The following is a 25,646-nucleotide window of genomic DNA, read 5'->3' on the forward strand; positions in this document are numbered from 1 at the left end:
TCATCTAATAGGAAGTGTTGAGATGGGAGCATGAGATGAATAGTGGATATAGGATACTGGACTTCTCCTATGAGGTATGATCAGAATTCCATAGCCATCAATGAATCTTCAGTTCAATCTCCTACAAAATATTTGGCACATCTAATCTCTTCAAATGAACATCATTCTCACTTTCTTGATTCAATTGTCGCCAAGCATAAAACACTAACAATGGAGTAATTTCAAAAAAGCTTGTCGAGATGATTTGGAGATAGCCACAATGGATCTTTGCCATTGAAAATAGGTTTAAGTATTTAGTTTTGGGAAGGACAAAAACAAGCATAAGTAGTGTTCGAGTCCACATTGTCAATGCCATGCCAAAGGAGAAAAAGAACATATTCAAACAACTTGCAAAAAGGTGGAATCTATTTGTATTTATTTCTAGATGGGAACCCAAATAATTTCTTATTTTACAAGCCACACAAAATTCCAGAGCCCCACCACACAATCTACTACCTAAAAGTCCATTACAAGTCACATGACAGGTATAAATTCTAGCTTTCAATAAATTGATAGACATGGATCTAAGGCTTGTAAGTGTCTTATTTGTTTTACCAAAAGAAATAGATGTGAGAATAAGCTCACTAACTTTGAGATCCAGTGGGGAGTGTGAACTTGTATGGATGAATGAGAAGAATGTGTTAGCCATATTTATAGATGTGGCAAGGTGAAGACAACTTAAAGGAATGCATGAACTTGCAATTTATTAGAAGGGTCTAGGGCCACCTTGATCAATGTCAACCATGATAATACCACAGTTGTTAATAACCTTTAAACCCATGATCTTTCCTAATTTTATTGCATAGTGAGTGAGAAATTGTTCATATGCATCATTCCCATGAAATTAGAGGTTCCCACTCATAAGCTTGCTAATCATAAGAAGTATTATGAGGTTGTGACATACATATCAATTCGAATGTACTCTTTTTTACACATGAGCAATCAGTATGATCATGTAGCCAGATTTATATCACATAGCCTCATGCTAGAAATTTGACTCACTGACACAACTAGTGATACTTAAAATAAGTGCTTTGAAAGGGGGCATGGGAATCCATCAAAACATAATCTAAACTAGGTTTCCTTCAGATGTCGTAGTCACAAGTGCTCTGGTTAACATGTATGTAAAATTTGGAAGTCTAAGCAAGGCATGTCAACTATTTGACAAAATGCCTGAAAGAGGTGTGGTCTCATGGACTGCAATGGTTGTAGGATATGCACAAAATGGTGAATTTGAGGACGCTCTTAGGCTCTTCAAAGAAATGCCTCAAAGAAATGTGATCTCATGGAATGTAATAATTGTTGAATATGCCTAGAATGGATTTCTTTAGATGGCCATACATTTCAATTAGTGATCATTGTTATTTAAGGTTAATTTTGTTGAGGTTAATTAACCTCACCCAAATCATGTATTTGGGAGGTGGTTATTAACCACAAAGAGTTATTTATTAACCTCTATGTGTATATAAGGACTCATTTTGGCTTTGTAAAAGGGACTTTTTGATTTTAACTAAGCGAACACTATGCTAAAATTTTGATCAAGAGATAAATTTTGGGAAGCATGTACAATTTTTATCTCTAAAATTGAAAAATCTCTGTTATCTTCTTGGTGTAAGGAAATTAAATGAGATGTGCTCTTGATTTCTTGGTCTAAAATCAAAATAGTTGCATTTGTAGTAGACATTCTCATGGTACTGTGCGAGTGTTTATGAATAATGAATGTGCTTGGTAATACTAGTCACTTTCAAGCATAGTTCTTGATCACCTTTGATATCATCATTATTTGCTAAAAAAAGTTGTGAGGTCTTTGAAGTTTTAGTTTATTTAATTGAAAACCTTTTCAAAAATTATATCATGCGAGGGAGCTGCCCCTCTAAACATAGAGGAATGCTTCATACCCAGGGCCTATCCAACTGTTGGAGACATCGATTTTCTACACACTCCATTGGGAAAATTATACAGTGACAATTCTATTTACCAACAAACCACAACAAGATACTCATACATAATAACACTAGATATGTTAACTAGGGAAACCCTTGATTAGAGGGAAAACCCCAGTGGGGATAATACCCAATAGATAATTTACCAATATGAAGATTCCTTGTTAGGGGATAGACCTTGTTAGGACTTTGTTACAATATTCAATACATATGAGTCCCTATTAGGAGACTTTGAATCCCTGTTAGGAGATTCCAACCCTATTAGGAGTTGTGAAATATAGTTGGACCCACTAACCAAACAACTTCAAGGGCAAGACCAATGAACCTATTATATAAAAGAACTCTATATTATTCCTTATAGAATAATATAACTAAAATTTACTTTCTTCCTCTATCTTTGTCTTGTCAACTAGACTTCTCCTTCAGATCTTGTTGTTGACATTATAGTCATGTTTATTATTAGTGACATATACTTATTCAAATTGTAAGTATCTACCAAGCATATTATATAGTAAACAATGTTAAACAAGAATTTTAATATCTACTAAGTTTTATAGTTGCTATTGAGTCCAAGGGATAATATTTAGTTTGCATTGAGTACTTACTACCAAGGTATTGATTAGTAGTATAAATTGAGCATCTTAGCATATGCTGAGTTTATCAGTACAACCTAAGTTATGTAGTGCTTACCAAGTTTGTAGTTGATGTGATGTGAGACATCCATGTTAACTGAGCTACTTAGTGTTAACCAAGTGACTCAGTTTATATCAAGCTCATAGTGATAGCATTGTCTAAGCTATGTAGTATGAATTGAGTGATTTAGTTTATATGCCAAGTTTCATAGTATTCATTGAGTCACTAATGGAGACTAAGTTCAAGATTACTTGTAAGTGATCAATATGGAATGAGCTTCTACATCTACTAAGTGCATGATGATGCCAACCATTGACAATGGATGTTGAGTATTAGAACCTCACCAAGCTAGTCTTTAGAACCTAAGTTCTTGTAGTTGGGTTGACTTTGTGGTTTTTGTGTAAACTTGTATTATGGCTGACTTTGTAATTTATAAATTGGATTGGTATATATGTAACATATTGTATCACATCCAATATGATGATATACTATAATGTAATAAGTAGAAGAGAGCATAAGAGCAAATTAAAAAGGCTACAATAGTATAAGGAGCAACAAATTTTTATCTATCATAGCAAGGTAATTACTATACTCAAAGGAACCTCATTTAGCAAACCAAGTTTTAGATCAATGATCAGCTACTATTTCATCCTAACAAGTGGATCAATCAAATCCTTTCACAAGGTAGACTTAACAATCTTATGTAAATCTCTTTACCAAGTGCATACTTCATTGTATATTTTTAAATCCTTTTGCAAGGTGAAATTAGCAATCCTTATTGCTCTTAACAAGGCAGATCATCAGAAGTGATCATTGTAAGCCTTAACAGGCCAATTTTATACTGTAGTACTAAATCTTGTGGGTATCATCCCCACCCTAGTTTTACTTTCTATTTGGAAGGTTTCTAGGTCACCAAATTGTGTGTCAAAGTGTTATGAATGCTTTATTATTTTTAGTCTCTCATGCATACAATCAAATTAGAATACACATGAAGGATTAATTGCTAATTAAGGATTAAATTTTATAAGTTACTAATTCACCCCTCCCCTCTTAGTAATTTAGCCTATCATAATATTTTTAACAATTGGTATCAGAACTTTGTGGTACTTAGGAGAAAATTTTAATAACTTGAGCAAAGATCAAAGGCTATGGATGTATTCAAATTTGACAAGGCTCATAACAATGAGAAGCTAGATTTGGAATTGGCTATTAGTCAACTCAAGAACCAAAAAGAGGAAATCTCTCAATGCTTGAAAAGAAGAAAAGATCTTGCAATCTAGATGAATGACCAACTCTACATTGAAGAAAGAATTGAAGACATCCACTCAAGCAATTTAGATGAAGTTGATATAGAAATCAAAGAACTATTTGAAAAGAATAGTACTCTTCAAGAAGAAGTGAGAAAAAATAAGGAGAGAGCAAGAAATTTAGTAAATAAGATTGTGTGAAGTCATGGAAGAGAGAAAAAAGATAAAAGAAGATATAGAAGGATAGAACAATGAAATTCAATGCCTATTTAACAAGCAGACTTCATTGATCAAATCACCAATGCAAATGAAGAAATCATGAATCTAAGATCAAAGAATGAAACACTAAATAATGATCTTAACATTGAAGGGTAAAATAATGAGAGGATGATGAAATCTCAAGTAGATATGAATCAATTGAATAAGCAAATCCATTACAAACAAAAGGGAAAAGTAGGAATTGGATATATAGAAGAAGGTGAATCATCCAAGCAAGGAGCTCAAAAGAATCAAAGACCTAGTTATAGTCATTATGGTAAGATAGGTCATACATAAAACAAATGTTGGAGCAATGGAAAAAGTAAATTCAATGAAAAGTGCTACAATTGCAATCAGCATGGTCATAGGAAAAATGAATGCAAAAAGGAACCTAAGTTTGAAGAAAAATGTCATAAATGTAAGAAGCATGGGCACAAATCCTTAGAATGCAAAACTAAGATATTGAACCCAATAGAATAGATTTTGAAAGCTATATTTGATTTTGACTATAACACTTGGTGCAGATATCATTACTATGGAGAATTTGGACACATTGGAATGAATTTCTTGAAATATCACATGAGGACAAGAGACATTACCGAAAGATGTTTCATTTGTACAAAACTTGGTCATATTGCCAAGAACAATATGTATACTTGAAGAATTAAAGATGAAAAGAAGGAAAAAATTAATAACATCAAAAAGAAGATGAGACAATAATAGGTTCCAAAATCTTCTAAGAATACAAGTTCAATAAATTATGACAATGGCACTCAAGAATTTGGTAACTCTACCATTTCCACTTGCTCTCTCAAAGAAGAACTAGAACTATGATTCTAAGGAAGATATCTCACATAAATTCTAGTTAGTAGAATGAAAGATCCATATCAACATTCAAGATGCAAGGGGATCACCAAGTAAAAGATGCAATAATTACTGAGTGAGGTCGGGTTGTAGACTCTACTAAGTGAGGTTAGGAGCTACTATACTTGTTGTGTGGTTACTGAGTCATGGAAGACTATGTTGAGCATTCAATGCAAGTTAATTGGATGATAATTTATTGTTTGAGCAAACAATCATACTAGGTATTTAAGGCAAAATTTGATGAAAAAGGAAAAAATGGAAGTCATTTCTCACCATGAATTTTTGAAAGCTATCTATGCAAGGAAATCTTTAGAGCATTCAAGAAATTTGAGTGAATTTTTATTAAAGACTTTCATATTTTCTCAAACCCTACTAAGTGAAGATGGCATCCACTAGTAGCAAATTAGAGAAAGGTTCAGACATGTTAGTTTGAGGCATGGAATGGAAGGCACCAGATTTTAAGCTGAGTCTTGCTATTGGTGAAACCCTAGATCCAAGTGGAGCATAGTAGAAAATTCCACCAAAGGTACGATTAATCAATGATATCTATTTGCATTTTTAATGTGCTATTGAAGACATTAAAACACCGAAGATGGATGAATTATGAAATAATTATGTGTTAATGGTGTGTTGAAACTAGAACATCAACATCATGAAACAAAAGGTTTAACTCACATTTTGCATATGACATGAGAATTTCAAGTAAAATGGATAAGATATATTCTCATTCATGTACACAATGGTCAGTTGTGGTTGGAACAACCTATTTTTATAACTAAGAAGATGATCCATAGGATCACTAGTCTTCCCATGTTGACAAAAGAAAAAATGACTAAAACCCTAAGTTGGGTTGAACTGGAGAAGAAAACGCTTGCCAAGTGGGATGGAAGGGGAATGAAGATCAGCTATGATACTAACATAGAACTCACTTTTGGGTTACATGTCATCACTCACAAGATTTATAGCTCAATTATATTGGACAACATGTCATGTGAAGCAATGGATTTAGCATACAAAGTGGTCAAGAATAATCTGTCACTTGACCTTGTCAAGTTGATGTTGAATTAGTTCAACAAGAACATGGACAGTATAAAAACTTACAAGAATAATCCATGTAATTTTGGTTCACTTTTGACTTTTTTATTTTTCTATGTGAAAAAGTTCTTCCCATGTAAAGGTACAATAATTTGGAGAAAGGATGTACCTAGTCTTTATTAGATTAATGAGTATATAGATGAAATGGGAGAGAACTATGTAAGTATTATGGATAACTATTTTGAATAATTCAAAGAGAAGATGAATAATAGATTTAGGATTCCTAAGAAACTTGTTTAAGATTACAAAGATGATGTTTTTTTCATGGTTGATAGTGACAAAGTATACATTTAGGTAGTTAGACCAAGGATAGTATGGGTAAAACCTCTTGGTTATGAAGTAAACATAGATGAAATCAAGGAAATTATTAAGGTACTGGTTAATGAGCTTGTTGACTTGAAAGCTACATACTTTAGCACTATGATGAGGCAAAGGCTAGAATTGAGCTTGAAATCAAACTCCCTGAAGTAGTCAATAAAGGAGAGAAGAGAATTGCCAAACTAAAAACTAGTTCCACTCTTTTGTTGACTGAAGACAAAGGAGATGATATTGAGGATGAAGAAGTAGAAGATGATGAGAAATTAGAGGATGAAGAGCCATTGAAGAAGAAAGGTAAGGTAATTATTACCAAGCTTGCCAAGACATCTACTACTATGTTTACAAGAAGATCATCTAGGAAGAAAGTAGATAAAGAAGGAGGAGATGTAATCTTCAAGAGGCCTTCACCTACTTTTGAGGAAAGAATGAAAAATATTGAATTAGGATTAGGCATTCCAAATTTCAAGGCACTGAAGTATAAGACTAGGACTTTAGATGATCAAAGGAAAATAGAAGGTGTGTTAATGACTAAAATGGGTAAATGGAAGCATTCCTATGGACCAGCTTGTTCAACATCTTCTTAGCGATCTAATGGAGAAGATCAAGCCAAGGTGGGAGAATTCAATGAAAACTAAATTATACATATATGAGAAGACCCTTAGGGAACTTATGCCAAGTTTGGATGACAAGGAAGTAAAGGAATCTCTGAAGAAAAATGATGAAAATCTTACTTTGAGATTCAACACGTGTCTTATATTGTTGAATGACATTGAACATGTGGTAAGGAATGCTACAAATGCATGGAAGAACATTTATCTTCTTCACAAGCTGAGTGATTTTTTTGTCAATGTCACTGACAAGGATGAAGGTGATGATGAAAAAGAAAAAGATGAGGAAATAGATAATGAAGAAGTTATTCATTTTGACAATGTAAATGATGATGAAGAGGAATAGGGGAGGAAGCTACCAAGGAAGACTTTCTAGATGTACAAGATACTAAGGAGACTGACCTAGTGAAAATTGTTGTAATAGTCATAGCCTCACTTCCTCATTCTCCAAGAAAAGCATTCAAAACATCAAACCCAAAGAAAGCTTTACTAGGATTGATTGTGACAAACATAGTTGGCACAAGCACTTAATCAATTTTTGCACCATCCATCTCAGTATTTCATTGACTAAAGTGACAAGTACCTCATCTATCGAGCTACCAGTACTTCCCTATATATTAGATTTGGTAAATCTATGTATTTCTACTATAGGTATTTTGGTAGTAAGTATAGTATATATAGCTAGTCCTACTATTTCTACAATTGTTTCCATTCGTGGCATGAAATTAATAAGTGCAAAGACTATTGAGACAAAGTCTCAACCAAGTACAACATTTTTGAGTAAAGGAAAAGAGAAGGAAGAAGACATAGATCTTGATGAGGAGATTGTAATTCTAAATTGGGACATCTCAAATCTCAATCCTGATTAGATGCATGTTTTTGGAGAAATTCTTCAAAAGAAAACCAAGCAATAGAGGTTTAAAGAAGAAAGGAATAAGGAATTCCAAATAATAAAAGATGCAAAGAATATTCTTACAAAGGCATTAAATACAGAGGTTGATACTTCTCAACCAATTCTAAACCAATTAGCAAAGGTAGTCAAAAAGTTCAATAATTATTTGAATAGATAAGAGAAATTTTTGTAGAGATCTAAGAAGAAGTTTGAGAATAAGGTTTTGGAACTTATTACTCAACAAATTTCTATCCATTGAGTAGAATTATCTACTATTCTAGGCTCACTAGAGACCACTTGCAACAATGTGTATTCTCTATTTGGTAAACTCTATGATATTTCAAATTTCACTAAGGAAATAAAAGAAAAAACTATCAAAGATTGATAAAAGTGCACATTAGTTTCAACTTGACCTGAGCTACAACTCTACCCATAATAACAAGATTAGATTCCTAACTAATATAAGAGTAGAATTACTAAGAGAAAAGGCAAGAATTAGAGCTACATTGATAGATATACCAATTGTGATTCTCCCAAACATGGATTCATTGTAGAAACACATTGCACATGCTAAAATTCTCATCCATGATAACAACTTCTCCATTGCAGATCACATGATAGAATTGTCAATAGAAGCAAAAATTGCATTGTACACATGAAAGGTGTTGCAAGAGAATTGGGAAATGACATTGGAAATAATTTTGAAGGTACATTCACATTGCATATCACATTTTGGAATTACTATGTTATATACATAGCATACATCTTTGACATTAATGTCAAAAAGTGGGAGAAGATGTATATTGTAGAGTAGATGTATATTGTGTAAAGGGGAGAAGATGTACAGAGAAGAGGAGAAATATATATATCAGATGTGAAAAGATGTATAGTATATTGTATGGGGTAGAATTATAATATTATTCATGTATAGATACTCAGAAGTACATCTCTTACAAAACCAATTTTGAAAAATCTCAAAAATAGTATACTCTACCAAGTCAGAGGCATAAGTTGATGGATAATTTTTGAATTCAGTTTTGATTGATGAGTGTTTTTGTCACTAATGCCAAACAAGAAGATTGTTGACATTACAGTCATGTTTGTTATTAGTGATATACACTTATTCAGATTGTAAGTATCTATTGAACATATTGTATAGTTAACACTATTAACCAAGAATTTTAGTATTTACTAAGTTCTATAGTTGCTACCGAGTCCAAGGGATAATATTTAGTTTGTGATGAGAAGTTACTACTAAGGTATTGATCAACATATAAACCAAGCATCTCAATGTATGTTGAGTTTATCAGTGCAAACTGAGTTGTGCAGTGCTTATTGAGTTTGTAATTGATGTGATGTGAGTCTAGTGTTAACTGAGCTACTTAGTGTTAACCAAGTACTCAGTTTATATCAAGCTTGTAGTGATAGCATTGGCTGAGCTATGTAGTGTGAATCAAGTGATTTAGTTTAAATGTTAAGTTTCACAGTATTCACTAAGTCACCAGTATAGGCTGAGTTCAAGACTACTTGGAAGTGATCAGTATGGGATGAGCTTCTATATCTACTAATTGCATGATTATGCTGACCATTGACAATGGATGCCAAGTATTAGAACCTCATTGAGACAATCTTTAGAACCCAAGTTCCTATAGTTGGGCCAACTTTGTGGCTTTTGTGTAAACTTTTATTGTGGCTGACTTTGTAATTTGTAAATTGGATTGGTATATATGTAACATATTGTATCACATCCAATATGATGATGTAATGTAATGTAATAAGTAGAAGAGAGTAGAAGAGTGAATTAAAAAGGCTACAATAGTATAAGGAGTAGCAAATATTTATCTATCATAGTAAGGTGATTACTATACTCAAAGGAATCTCATTCAACAAACCAAATTGTAGATCAGAGATCAACTACTATTTCATCCTAATAGGTGAATTAGTCAAATCCTTTCACAAGGTAGACTCAATAGTCTTATGCAAATCTCTTTACCAAATGCATACTTCATTGCATGTTTGTAAATCCTTTTGCAAGGTGGACCCAACAACCCTTATTGCTCCTAATAGGGAAAATCATCAGAAGTGATCATAATACATATTAAGGATTAATTGCTAATTAAGGATTAAATTTTATAAGTTATTAATTCACCCCTCCCCTCTTAATAACTTATCCTATCATAATATTTTGACCACTTGTAAGTAAATCTCAAATCTCACATCCAATAATTTATTGGAATGCTTACATGCATTCCATAACCACTCTACTCCTTTTTGCACTTTGTACTTCTTGCAATGATCAAAATATTTAAACACACATTAAAATCAAGGAAAAAATCTTTCCTTTATGCCATATCTTCATAATAATTCCTTGAGACTTCCTTGAGGCTTCCACAATTAATTAAAATTAATTAATTAATTAATTACAATTACAATAGCACTATCAACTCAAGTGTATACAAAACTTCATAAGTGTGATACTAAGGCTTGCAAACTTGCTAATGTCATCACCTAATTATCCTCTATCACTGCCTAATTGTGCACCTCTTCATTACATCTTTGATGAAAAAAATATCTTATAATAATCAAGAACTACTTTTCTAATACTCTATAAATCAAGTACAACTTCCATGTGTCTTTGAATTAGACTTTGAGCACTTAACCACATCAATAGGACACTATGCCATATATGTGCATAACTTCACAACCAAAGAATCAATTAATTGTTTGTACCATCAAGATATTTTTCTTCTACTCTACAAGGCTTTACAAAAGAAATGTTATCTTGACATCAATTACAAACATAGTAATGAATGCAAAATATCAATCCTCTCCAATGCTCAACATGCTCCCCAAAGTAGTATCATTATAATTCATGCTAACAACATTGTACCACTAGACTAATGCAATATTTGCATCATCTACTAAGAAGTAGGTAGGGCCATAACCCCAAGGATACCTCTCAAGTACTTGTTACCTAATTTTAACCCCACCAAAATTTGAACTTCAAATGCAAGCCCACCCAATGGCTACTTCCCATCTTCTATATTATTTAAATGCTCGAGAAATACAGAAAAACAAATGTTCAAAGCCTTAAGTTATATTTTATTTCCTAAGTGACCGCGCACTTTAATATTTCTATGGGTCTACAACTTTCCCCACTGTTGGATCTTGCATAAATATACAGTCGTCGTTATGTCATTATGAAAAGCTATGAGTACATTTCCCATAGTGACATAGCGAGTATCAGGAAATCTAAAAAATGGAATCGGATGTGAAGGAGTGATAGAGTTTTTTTTTCTAGCTAACCTTCTAGCCACGTGTAGGTGCTATTAGAATAGTTAGTTGATCCAAATGGCAACGGTGGTGTTTTTGTTTTTTTGGTGCCGAGTTTTGATAAAGTCTCTGGTGCTTTCTATCTCGCTATCAGAAAACTCAAGCATCTTTCCATTAGTGACATAGTAAGTCACCGTGAGATGAGTGTTTGGTGGGACCTCATGTGATGTGGAAGGGTGACAATGCTTAAGTGGGGTTTTGTTTCACCAACTATGCAGATTTTTTGATGCCATCAGTACCTGGACCCATGCCCCTTTCGTAAAACATAGGAGGGATTTTGACCATCAGATCAATGCAAAATCAACATTCCCCACTATCTCACTATGGAAAATTGCAAGTTGTTTACTTATAGTGACATAGCGAGTATGGGACCCACCAATCTTCAGAATGCCTAATGTGGTTTTTGTACCCTTGGATTGACCTCAGATCAATGCCTTTCACCATCTTGCTATGGGAAGTTGCTTGAAGGATATGTATAGCAAGATAGCAAGTCATCACTGCATGTCTTTGTGGAGCCAGGTTTGTTCCATAAGCCACAGGGTGGACCCCAAACTAGTGATGCATTAGGAATGAGTGTACAAATTAATGACATGGTTGTAGTTAGTTGATTTCACATTGGCTAAGGTGATGACAGTGCAAAATGTGGGCTAGTCCCTTCAATGCGTCTTACTCATTGTCAGATCTTTAGGGATCAAGGGTTGGCACTTGCCCATGATATTAAAGTGCATGATTCTTAAATAATACAGGCAAGCCCCTTCATGACATGTGTCCTAGCAAGACCGACCAAGGTATTAACAAAAAGGTTGGTAGTTAAGGTTGCAGTTTCCTGAGGTAGTCACGGTTAAGTTGGGAGGTGGAACAGTTGGTAAAGAAGATATAGTCAAATGCATGAAGACTCCACAGGGTGGAAAAATAAAATAAAATTATTGGTCCATGTGGCTCATCCTAGTGCCAAAATCTTGTTGACTATTTAACCTTGCTAATTCACAAGCTAGAAATAGAAGATATCGGGTTTACTCGCATGATTTGATTTTCATGATTAACTTCAACCACTTCTGAGTGAATTTTGTGCTTGGTAAATGAAGGTGAACAATCCACCACCTCTGATCCTATCCATTTAGCTAGTTAGAACTATTTAATGGTGATGTTCTATCTTTTCAAGGCCCTATTCCATCAAAGATTAGATTTGTTAGGTCTGCACCAAGGTTGGATTTGCCCTAGATCTGCATGATTATTCTCTGTAAGACTTAATGGAAATGGTTGTAGAGTAACTTAAGTTAGAGGACATATCAATTATGCTTGAGTTATAAAGGCAATTTTTGTAAATTTTGTTCTGGTTGACTCTTCTCTAACTTCTCTGTTATTGCTTTGCAATTTCACTATAAATTCCCTTTGCCTCTAAACTATATGAAATTCTACCTTATCTCTTTTAACCATTAATGTGAAAGTGCAAGAACTATTTGCCTCTCATTAGTGTTTTCTAGAGATCTATGATCGGCATGATTGTATCTCTTTTAGTCTGTGAATGACATATAAGTGAATCTTCTCTTCCTTGTGTCATTCATCTCAATTTTCTAATCTGCATGTGGTTGCTAGGTTAAAACAAGTCTAAATGTGTATATCCTTTGGTGTCATGATGGTTTAATAGTGCATATATGGGTAGGGATTGGTTGAACACTCTTTTGGTGCATCAACCCCTTAGATTAGAATAGGTAGATTTTCTTTTCATGCATTTCTTCTCCCTTTTCCTCTCCAAGAGTAGTTAGGTGCACCCTGATAGTAAAAGAAGTTGACCTTCTCCTAAGACTCAACCTCATAGTTCAAGTCCCATAGCTTGGAGGTTGTTTCCATGTTTCACAAGGTTGTCCTTAGGTAAAAACTTTGGATAAGGGTGTAAATCTTTGTGACAACAATTTTTGGCATGCCCAGTGGGACTCTATTCAAAAAATTTCAAGTCTACTAGTGTCAAAAGGAAGATCTCAAGATTAATGCCAAGGAGATAGTGATAGCTTCAGTGTTCAAGCCTTTAAGAGGCTCATTATTCAAGTACTTGGAAACTCTGAGCTTTAAATACATCTGGTTCCAAACCAAAGTTGCATTAATTCATGCCCAAAGCTGAGACAAGGCCATCTTCTAGAGGTAAATTTCAGTACTAAGAGCTTTCATTTTCAAATCCTAGAAAAAGGAAGACTAGAGTATCTTTATCACTAGTTAGGAGTGCAACAATAACAAATACACCTACAAGATCTATTTCTACTCCTCCTACTATTAGATCTCAGCCTAGATTGCCATCAACACATATAAATAGATCACTTGTCTATATGGAAAAGCCTAGAGCTTATAATTTTTTCCACCTTTAATGGTGGGAGTCCTCTTTTATTGGCTCAAAGACATGACATACCAATAGCTGCACTCAAGAGTATACCAAAATTTACTAGAGAAACTTCTATCTCTCCATTAGAACACATTCAAGAGGTTACAAATGTCTATAATAACCATGGTATTATAGAGGATGATGTTGTAATTAGGCTTCTAGCCTTATCCTTGAAAGGAAAAGCACTACAATGGTATAAAGGTTTGGCTCATGGTTCTATAACAGATTGGGATGGATTAGGAGTAGGACTATGTAAACACTTTGAGGACAAAAGTGACCATTTGTCACTTTTAGAATAATTGACTACTATAAAAAGAGCCCCCCATGAATGTATGATTGATTTCAACTATAGATTTCAAAAGACATGGGATAGAATACCTACTTTAGTAAAACCTACCCCTAGTAATGCCTTCTTGCATTACCTCAGCGCTTTTAACAGTGACATTGCCACTACCATCCAAACTATGGGAGGAGATACCTTGCCTAATGCTTATGATATAGCGATAAAGTCAAAAAACATCCTAATATAGGGAGGTAAGCTAGCTTCAAGGCCTCCTATGCCTTATTTCCCTAATGTTTCAAATCACCAACCAGCAATGGCTCCTCTTTCCACAACTTCCACATCACAATCCCTTGCTCTAGTCCCTCAACCTTCCACATCTTCAAATACAATATATGAAATCAAGGAAATGATGCAATCTATGATGCTAAACATAGGGAACATAGATAAAAGATTACAGGGCCAAGAGAAGAAGTTGGAGGATAGCTTCTCTGTCATGCAGAAAGTGAGCAACAAGGTGGTGACTTTAGAGAGACAACAAGCTCAATGTAGTAAGGCTCATCAATTGCAACATAAAACTATGAATAGTGGTAGGCCTCCAAATAAAAATTATGGGAACAATTCTTTCAATCAGAATAGGTAGAATAGCCATGCTTCAACCTCAAATGTAAATCAAAGTAGGGCCATAATTCCTCAAAACAACATGGCCTAAGATCAAGATTTTTGTCCCTCCTGTAACTACTCCAATGCTTGTTGCATGTGTCAGAAGGCTGAATCTTATTTAACTTTGACCATCCAAGAGCCTATAGTAGGACAATCATACAAGGAGGACCAATTTAAGGAGGCCTCATATATGCAAGGACAGGGTGATTGCTCCTTCATGAATCATTAGGTAGAGAAACATTGTAATGTAAACCAGGATTCCATTGCTCACAACACTAGGAGAAAAAGAAGAGCTATTGAAGTTGCTACCCCTCCTCCTCCCAATTAGGCCTCAACTTCAATTTCAATACCTCATGATCAATAAGCAAATGATCAATCAAACACCTTTCAGTAGGAGAGGCAAGATAATGGCAGAAGGAATGTAAATGATCCTAGGGTTGTTCCATCTCAACCTCCTACAAATTCAGATCCTAAGGCTTCTACCAAAGCACCTACTATGCCATTCATTTTGGTAGAACAAATGAAGAAGAAAAATGTAAATATTTCCATGTGGGATGTTGTTGCTACTATACCCATGCAAAAGAGGTTGTTGTAACAAGAATTGGAAAGTATTTAACCAAAGGATCAGCCACCCAGCATGGAAAGTGCCACAAGCCTAGTACAACCATCAAGGGAGGAAGAAAAAAATAAAAAGGTTAAACCACCTCCATTTTATGTTTCTCTAATTATAGGAGATAAACTAGTCCACAATTGCGTGATTGATTTAGGGGCTAGTAGTTTAGTGATGCCTAGCTATGTCATTGATACTTTGGGAATGAAATATGAGCCCATTGTTAGGGATGTGTTATAGTTGGATGGTAGTACTATCAAGACTATAGGGATCCTTAGGAATGTAGAAATGGTCCTACATTCATGCCCTGGTTGTACTATAACTCAAGATATATCCGTTGCTAAAGTCAAGCCAAATTTTGCCATTTTCTTGTCAAGAGACTTCACTACCCAAATAGGTGGTTACATATCTTCTGATTGGTCATATATGTTTTTTAGAACAAGATATGGAACCAAAGCTTTAATTAGAGAAGAGATTTAGCCCTTCATCATATTGAGCCCCACACCCCTAATCTCATCAACATGAACTGCACTATTGTAGAAATGGATGAGAATGACATAATGAATGAGCCTACCACTTCCCTAGTAGAGATACCTAATTTTCTCTTAGATGAATGGGGTAATGCATATCAATTTGATCCTATGCCAAAAACCCTTGAAATAGGTCTCAGTACATATCGTATATTAGAGAAAGGTGCTCTAGTTCCCAATCTTGTGGAGGCTAAAGAAGATCTAAGTGAGGTATGGAGCATGTACTTTGATGGTTCAAGGAATAAGAATGGATCAAGGACTGGTGTGGTGTTGATTTCTCCTACACAAGTAAGATACTACTTCTCCTTTATGCTCCAATTTAGTTGCACTAATAATGTGGTTGAGTATGAATCTTTGATTTAGGGTCTCCTACTTGCTCAGAAAAGAGGAATTCAAGCTTTGAGTGTATATGCAGATAGTGAGTTAGTAGTTAATCAAGTGAGAAATAAAAACATCACCAAGAATGGTTTGCTCAAGTCTTATAAACATATGGTATGGGATCTGTTTGAAGGTTTCAATGCATTTAATATTCAAAGCATCCAAAGAAGAGAAAATAGACATGTTGATAGACTTGGAGCAATAGGTGCATCTTATGATGTGCTAGGGGATCTTTAAAAAAAGAAAAAGCAACAAATCAAGATGGTAGTAAGGCCTGCCATCCCTGACAATAACATCCATTGGCAAGTGTTTGAATCTGATGAACAAATTGTGAGCTTCTTGCAGAATGAAGTAGAATTTTTAGATAGAAACCAATCAAGACTACAGAATCAGTATGGCGATCAAATCATTAACCTAAGTTCCAACAAATTGCCTAGGGGCCTCATTACCTTAGAGAGTGTTTTCAATCCTAATGACCAAGCAAGAGGTAGAGTCATGAACTTAGTTGTTGATGAAGATGATCACACCCCAGTCATGGTTGATGATGGAAAATCCTTAAACATGGGGAAGGTATGTTTTGAGATTGAGCAAGAAATTTTTATTCATCTATGTCAAGAATTTAATGATATATTTGCCTAGACATATGATGATTTAAATGTTAGGAATAAGGTGTCTCAACCTTGTATAATTCCTATTCTTATTATTATTATTTTTGTAAAATGTATTTTTGCAATTAATATGTAAATGTGAGTGTACATGTCTAGTTGGCATGTTGATCACTTACATGTGTCGGCATCTTGAAGTGTGTGAAGGAGATCTTAGCTGAAATGGTTATGACGGATTCCTATGACGTGTAAGAGCTATTTAAGGAATGAGATATGAAAGGTGTAAGAGCATCTTATGACATGAGGCCTATTTGGGCACCCAAGAATGAGTGGTTGGTGTGTGTAAGAGAATATGCCAAAAATAGGTTGGTATGATGGATTCCCTTACACTTCTCTTGTGACCGCTATTTTTGGCAGATTCTATGACAAGCTATCATTGTCTATTCAAGGGATGGACACCCTTTTCTTGGTATTGGATGTACATGTGGCATTGTGCATGTTTCTTGGTGGTTGCGCCATGAAAAATGCCCAACTCCATTATGGGCATTTTGTTGGGTCTTAAGATGTTCATAAAATGGGTATTGCATGTTCAAATGCAATAGTGTGATAGATGAAAGTTTGCAAGTACTAAGGTGCTACTGGAGTCTTCTATTGTTGATGTTGAACTTGCATTGCAAGTTTATTGAAATCTTGTGTTGATGATAATACATTGTGTAGGTTCTAGAGGGGTGGGGTTGTTTTACCGAAAGGTTTTTTCCCATCGACAAATCTTTGTGTTATGTGTTCTTTCTCTATCTAATTTTTGTATGCATGGTTGGCTGCAATACTGTTGTTTACATGATATTGAATCTGTAAGTGTAGAAGATTTTAAAAGGATTTGCATCATACTTTCCTTATGAGATTAGTGTAGGAAGCTATTTCCGCACTTGAGTTTCCTTACAAGTGGTATCAGAGCTTGATCAACTTTTGATCCTAGTTGTTGGGTAGGGTTTTTTGAGCTAATCTCAAGTTGAGTGGGAGTCTTGTGTAGAGCATCCTAAATCTTATTTTAGATTAAGATGGCAAGTTCATCATATGGAAGAATGGAGGTGGAGAAATTTAATGGTACTAATTTTGAGTTGTGGAAACTCAAGATGGAAGACATGTTGGAAGATCGTGACCTATGGGAAGTGACTACAAGTGCTACAAGACTAGAACTATAATTCAAGTAGATTGGGATATCAAAGATTGTAAAGCTAAGGGTCTCATAAGACTCTGTTTAATCGATGTAGTCCTTTTGAATGTTCTAGATGAGAAAACCACATATAGTTTGTGGGAGAGACTTGGGGCCATGTATCAGGCCAAATCTCTGGTGAACAAGTTGTTCCTAAGGAAGAAGTTGTATTCTCTATGAATGGAGGAAGGTGGATCCTTAACGGATCATTTAAATGCATTTAATCTGTTGGCTACACAGTTGACATCTGCTTGTGTCAAGTTAGAGGAGGAGGATCATTGCTACACACTTTTGTGTTCTTTACCAGATTCATGGGACCATCTTGTGATGGCTCTCGAAAGCACATTAGTCACCTTCAAAATGGATGATGTGGTGTCTTTGCTACTATCAGAGGAGATGTGGAGAAAGGCTTCCATTTTGGAAAAAGAAGCCCTTGCTGTTCGTGGGAGATCCATAGAAAGAGGAAAGAAAAATGACAATAAGTCTGACAATAAGGGTAGATCCAAATCCCGTGGGAAGTCAAAGACTTCCAATAAGTCCAAGGCAAAATGTTGGAACTATGAAAAGACTGGGCAGTTTTGTAAAGACTGTAAAGAGCCTAAGAAGAAGAAGAAAGCCTCAGATTCTGGTTCTGAAAAATCTCAAGAAGATAGTGATGCATTCATCGTAGCTTTGGTAGCACATGCATTTGATGATGTGTGGTTGGTTGACTCGGGTGCATCTTTTCACATGACCTCTCATCAAAACTAGTTCTCAAGATATGAAGAGTTTGATGGTGGAAAGGTGTACTTGGGTGATAATTCTCACCTAAAGATAGTTGGACGTGGAAGGGTCACTATCAAATTTCCTAATGGAAAAGTATAGGGAATCAATGGAGTTATGCACATTCTAGGTTTGGCATGAAACCTATTATTTGTAAGTATGCTGAATGATGTAGGTGTGCAAGTTGTTTTTTCGAAAGAAGGATGTAAGATGATTAGAGGATCGATGGTGCTTGCTAAGGGTACTAGGAGAGGTACTTTGTTTCAGCTAGATGCATGTATTCCTTTATGTAATAGTTCTTCATCCTCACCATCTAAATGAGAAGTGAAGAATTCTGTGGTTATTGGTTCTGATGGCAATGCAAACACTTTGGAAGGAAAGCTTCCAATAGAAAAGACAATGTTGTGGCATATGAGACTTGGCCACATTGGTGAGAAGGGTCTCAGAACCCTGAAAAAGAAAAATCTCGTTGAGGGGTTAAATGATTGCAATCTTGAGTTCAACTTCTATGAACACTGTGTATATGGTAAAAAAAATCATGTTCAGTTTTACTCTAGTTCTCACAAATCTTCTGATGTTTTGGATCTTCTTCATTCTGATGTATTTGGTCCTGTAAAAGTTCCTTCGATCTCAAGTCTGTATTTTTTGTATCTTTCATAGATGATTATAGTAGAAGGACATGGATTTATTTCCTTAAAAGTAAGACACAAGTATTTAGTCGATTCAAGGAATGTAAAGCCCTTGTAGAGAATTAGACTAGTAAGAAGATTAAGTGTGTGAGAACTAATAATGGTGGTGAGTTTTGCTCAACAGAGTTTGAATAGTTCTATAAAGAACAAGATATCGAGAGGCATAAGACAACTCCTTATACCTCGAAGCAAAATGGAGTTGCAGAGAGAATGAATAGGACACTGATGGAGAAGGCTAGGAGTATGCTTAGTGGAGCTAGTTTAGAACAAAGGTTTTGGGCCGAAGCTGTGGCCACTGCTTGCTATCTGGCTAATAGATCTCCTACATCAGCCCTTGTTGGTAAGACACCCATGGAGGTGTGGTCTGGTAAGAAGCCTTCAATTAGACATCTTCGTGTTTTTGGTTGTGAAGCTTATGCATATGTTCCAAAGGAGAAAAGATCTAAGTTGGAAAACAAAGCTATTAAATGTATTTTCATCAGGTACAGTGCTAGTGTGAAAGGATACAAGCTTCGGGATCCTATGACTAGTAAGGTGTTGTATAGAAGAAATGTTATTTTTAGAGAGCTAACATCTTCTCCTATTGTGCTACAAATAGATGAAAAAGAAAAGAAAAAAGATGTTCAGTTGCCTCCTACCCCTGAGAAGACTAAATAGAGAGATCATGTTGGGTCTCATGATGAGAAGAGCTCTAGTAGCTCTGAAAGTTCAGAAGAAGAGGAAGAACAACCTCAACCTCAGCCCTTGAGGAGATCCACAAGAGAAAGAAAGCAACCAAAAAGGTTTGTTTATTCTATGTTAGATTCTAGTTGTGCTTTTACTTTGATTACTAACACTAATGAGCCTAGATTTAAGAAAGAGGCTTTGGGCATGGAAGATGCAGGTTCCTAGATTGAGGCTATGGATGATGAGATGGCTTCATTAGAGAAAAATAAAACATGGGACCTTGTAACTTTGCCTAAAGGGAGAAAAATTGTTGACTGTAAATGGGTGTTCAAGAAGAAATTCTATGCAGATGGCAGTGTTGAAAGGTACAAAGCTAGATTGGTTGCAAAGGGGTATTCACAGGTAGAGGGAATAGATTATGGTGAAATATTCTCTCCTATTGTAAAGTTGACATCCATTAGATTTCTATTATCTCTTGCTGCATCATATGATTTAGAGATAGAACAGATGGATGTGAAGACAACTTTCCTTCATGGTGATTTGAAGGAAGAAATTTATATGTCATAGCCTAAGCACTACATTGTTAAAGGTAAAGAATCCTTTGTTTGCAGATTGAAGAAATCTCTATATGGTTTGAAGCAATCTCCTAGGATGTGGTACCTTAAGTTTGATACCTTTGTGTTGTCAATTCAATTTGTAAGATCAAAATTAGATCATTGTGTTTATTTCAGAGTTGAAAATGATCACCTTCTTATTGTTGCATTATATGTTGATGATATGTTGTTGTTTGGGAAGGGTAAGGGCATGATTTCTAATTTTAAATCTTAGTTGTCAGCATAGTTTGAGATGAAAGATCTTGGGGCAGCTAGGTACATCTTGGGTATGGAAATCAGTAGAGATAGGTCTAACAGAAAACTTTGGTTGAGTCAGAGTAAGTATGTGAAGTCTATGTTGGATAGGTTCATCATTGCAGATTGTAGACCACTATGTGTTCCTATTTCTATGGGAACAAAGTTATCTGTAGATGATTGTCCAAAATCTCCTAGTGAGGTGGAGGACATGAGTAGAGTACCTTATGCTAGTGCAGTTGGCAGTCTTATGTATTCTATGGTCTGTACTAGACCAAATTTTTTCCAAGCAGTGGGAGTCCTAAGTTGATTTATGGCTAATCCTGGACGGATACATTGGGATGCAGTTAAGCAAGTATTCAGATATTTGAGGGGTACATCAGATTACTCCATATGTTATCATGGTAACTCTTCTGTATCTCCACATTCAGTTGTATTCATGGGTTTGTGGATTTAGATTGGGCAGGTGATATTGATCGCAGGAGATCCACAATGGTTATGTGTTCACTATGTTTGGTGGTGCCATCAGTTGGATGAGTAAGTGACAACCTATGGTTGCTTTGTCCACTACAGAAGCTGAGTACATGGTTGCTACTCATGCTTGTAAGGAAGCCATTTGGCTTAAGAGATTGTGTTCTGATGTTGGTGTTGATGCAGAACAGATTACTATTTGGTGTGACAGTCAGAGTGCTATTTGCCTTGCAAAGAATCCAACTTTCCATGCCAGAACGAAGCACATTGATGTGCAGTTTCACTTTGTGAGAGATATGGTGGAAGATGGAAAGGTAAATTTGGAGAAGGTAGATATTGCAAATGTTACAGATGCATTAATGAAACCAGTGGGCACTGAGAAGTTTAGATGGTGTTCGGAGTCTATGAGCCTTTATAACGGTTAGTTCTTGTTATGTTCCTAATTGCTCTTACAAGGTGTTTGACAAGTGGGAGAATGTTAGGAATAAGGTGTCTCAACCTTGTATAATTCCTATTCTTATTATTATTTGTTTTGTGAAATGTATTTTTTCAAATAATATGTAAATGTGAGTGTACATGTCTAGTTGGCATGTTGATCACTTACATGTGTCGGCATCTTGAAGTGTGTGAAGGAGATCATGGCTGAAATGGTTATGACGGATTCCTATGACATGTAAGAGATATTTAAAGAATGAGCTATGACAGGTGTAAGATCATCTTATGACATGAGGCCTATTTGCACGCCCAAGAATGAGTGGTTGGTGTGTGTAAGAGAATATGCCAAAAATAGGTTGGTATGACGGATTCCCTTACACTTCTCTTGTGACCGCTATTTTTGGCAGATTCTATGACAAGCTATCATTGTCTATTCAAGGGATGGACACCCTTTTCTTGGTATTGGATGTACATATGGAATTGTGCATGTTTCTTTTTGGTTGATCCATGAAAAACACCCAACTCCATTATGGGCATTTTGTTGGGTCTTAAGATGTTCATAAAATGGGTATTGCATGTTGAAATGCAATAGTGTGATAGATGAAAGTTTGCAAGTACTGAGGTGCTACTGGAGTCTTCTATTGTTGATGTTGAACTTGCATTGCAAGTGTATTGTAATCTTGTGTTGAATATAATACATTGTGTAGGTTCTGGAGGGGTGGGGTTGTTTTATCGAAAAGTTTTTTCCCACCGACAAATCTTTGTGTTCTGTGTTCTTTCTCTATGTAATTTCTGTATGCATGGTTGGCTACAATAATGTTGTTTACATGATATTGAATCTATAAGTGTAGAAGATTTTAAAAGGATTTGCACCATACTTTCCTTATGAGATTAGTGTAGGAAGCTGTTTCCACACCTAAGTTTCCTTACATTAAAGGGTTTTGACCCAAGGTTGTTTCAACATACCTTAGATTTAATTGATAATGTCAAACTAGTAAGACAAAAATAGAGGCCAGTGAATCCCAAGATTGAGCCCTTAATGAGAAAGGAGCTATCCAAATTGATTGAGGCCAATATTTTTTTTCCCATCAAGCATTCATCATTGGTAGCAAACCTTGTCCCTGTTAGGAAGAAGAATGGAGAAATTAGACTATGTGTGGACTTTAGGGACCTTAACCAAGCTTCCCTTAAAGATCACCATCCTCTCCCTTCCATGGAGCAGATTTTGTCCAAAGTTAGTGGTTCAAAGAGGTTTTCATTTCTTGATGGATTTTTTGGCTACAATCAAGTACTGGTCAAAGAGTCTAATAGGTAGAAGACTACATTTACCACCAAATGGGGTACCTATGCTTATTGTAAGATGCCATTTGGGCTAACCAATGTAGGTGCTACATTTTAGAAGGCAATGGAGATGGCTTTCAAAAATGTGATTGGAAAGTTTGTATTAGTTTACCTTGATGATATTATAGTGTATTTAAAGAATGTAGAAGATCATTTTGATCATTTAAGGTAGGTGTTCTCAAGGTGTAGAGAGTTTGGGGTATACCTTAACCCAAGCAAGTGTGTCTTTGCTACCAATCAAGGAAAATTGTTAGGACACATTGTATCTGAGGATGGTTTAACCATTGATCCAGAAAGAACAAAAGAAATACTTGCTCTTCCCCTTCCTAAACATAAGAAAGGGTTGCAATTTCCTTGGTAGGATAAACTTTGTGAGAAGATTTATCCCTAATATTTCTACCATGGTAAAACCCCTTACTGCTATGCTCAAGAAAAGTATGGTCTTTGCATGGACCAAGGAGGGGAAGGAAAGTTTTGAAGAGATCAAGGTAGCCATAGCCTTGGCACCCACCCTCATTAATCCAAATTTGGAAAGAGATTTCATCCTTTATACCCTAAGTGGTGAATCAATTATTTATGTTGTCTTGACTCAAACAAATGATAATGATGAAGAGTAGCCCATAGCCTTCTTTAGTGAAGGGCTGAAAGAATATGAAGACAAATATAGCTATGTGGAGAAGCGAGCCCTTGCAGTCATTAGAGCCTTAAAGAAATTTAGACAACTCTTATCTCATAACAAAATTTTTTTGTTAGTACCCCATGCTAGTGTGAAGGATTTCCTTTTGAGCAAGGATATTAGTGAGAAAAGAGCTGGTTGGATTACTAAAGTAATGGAATATGATGTTGACATCTAGATCACCAAGATGGTAAGAGGGAAAGGGTTGTGTAAATAGATGATATCATCTCAAGAACCAAATGAGGAAGTTGCTATGATACTAACAGAGCAACAAGAGACAAGGAATAATGACCCAAGAAATTGGATGGATGATATGAAGAATTTCTTATCAGGCAATGGATATCCTCAAGGATTAGATAGAACTAAAAGGAGACAGTATAGATTACAGTTAATTCTGTATGTTATGGTTGATGGTATCCTTTTCAGGAAAGATTTTAATGGAGCCCTATTAAGATGCATTGACATAGACCAAGTTGAAAGAATGATCAAAGAGCTTCATGATGGTCCTGATGGTGGTCACTTCTCAGCAAGGACAACTGCAATGAAGGTCATAAGGGCTAGTTACTACTAGCCATCCATGTTCTATGATTTTCATAGGTATGTGAGGAAGTGTGAAAAATGTGCCTTCTTCTCTGGCAAGAAAAAGCTTGCAGCTCTTCCTCTCCATCCCATTTAGGTGGATCAGCCTTTTGCTCAATGAGGATTAGATTTCATAGGCCCTATCAATCCTCCTTCTAGTTCTAGTCACAAATAGATTTTAGTTTCTATAGATTACTTCACCAGATGGATAGAGGTAGTTGCATTGAAGGATGCCACAAAATCTTTAGTTGTTGAGTTTCTTGATTGAATTGTGACCAGGTTTTGTGCCCCTTCAACCATTATTTCAGATAATGCAAAATCTTTTGTAGGAGCTCAAATTTGTGCATGGGCGATTGACCATAATATCTACTTGAGCACATCCTCAAACTACTATCCTTAGGGTAATGGTTTGGTTGAGTCATCCAACAAAAACTTGATTAGGATTATGAAAAGAACTATAGAGGATAACCAGAGGTGTTGGCATCAAAATTTAAGGACTACACTATGGGATGATCAAATAACACCTAAGAGGTCAATAGGAAATTCACCATTTATGTTGATATATAGTAAAGAAGCAAGGCTTTCAATTTCATTAGAATTCCCATCCCTAGAACTAGCTCATCGCTGGAGATAATTAAAGATGATGCCATGATAGTAAGAATGGAAAAGCTGATGGAGTTGGAAGAGAAAATAAGTTAGGCCATGCAAACCCTAGAAACACATCAATAGTAGGTGAAAAGGAGCTTTGACAAGAAGGCCAGGGTTAGAACCTTCAGAGAGGGTGATTTAGTTTTGAAATGGGATGCAGATAGGGAAAAACTAGGAAGACACTCAAAATTTGATGCACTATGGAGTGGTCCCTATCTGATTGTCAGTTGCAAGCAAGCCAATGCTTTTTAGCTAAGCAAGCCTAATGGTGAAATTTTTCCTATCCTAGTCAATGGGATCTATCTCAAACCATGTTTTTGATAGGGCTTGAGGTTTCATGTACATATGTAGCATAGTTTTCTTTCTATTTTTTTCTAGCTTTCTAAGAAGTGCATGAGCACAAGTTTCTCCCTGTGAGATAGCCAATTTTGAAGTTTTGAAGGTTGTAGAGTTGCAGAGACAGAGTTTTTTTTAGTGTTTTCCCCTGCAAAGGTAGGGTTAGGGTTTTGTGATGCACTAATCCAAATCTTTTGTGACTCTATATCCCAATGGATACATAAGTACACTGGTCACATGTATAGCTGGCTTGCGTCCCCTCTAAGTCACCAAAAATGTTACCTAATTTTACCCATGCCAAAATTTGAACTT

General features: G+C 35.6%; 1 pseudogene; it reads left to right on the forward strand.

Moving 5' to 3' along the window:
• Positions 1-1,157: 1,157 nt before the first annotated feature.
• Positions 1,158-25,646, forward strand: part of LOC149529631 (protein EDS1B-like) — a 123,171-nt pseudogene continuing 98,682 nt past the window's right edge.

Source organism: Cupressus sempervirens, chromosome 11 (genome assembly GCF_028749045.1).
Source record: "Cupressus sempervirens isolate cs-2001-9-10 chromosome 11, ASM2874904v1, whole genome shotgun sequence".
Lineage (NCBI taxonomy): Eukaryota > Viridiplantae > Streptophyta > Pinopsida > Cupressales > Cupressaceae > Cupressus > Cupressus sempervirens.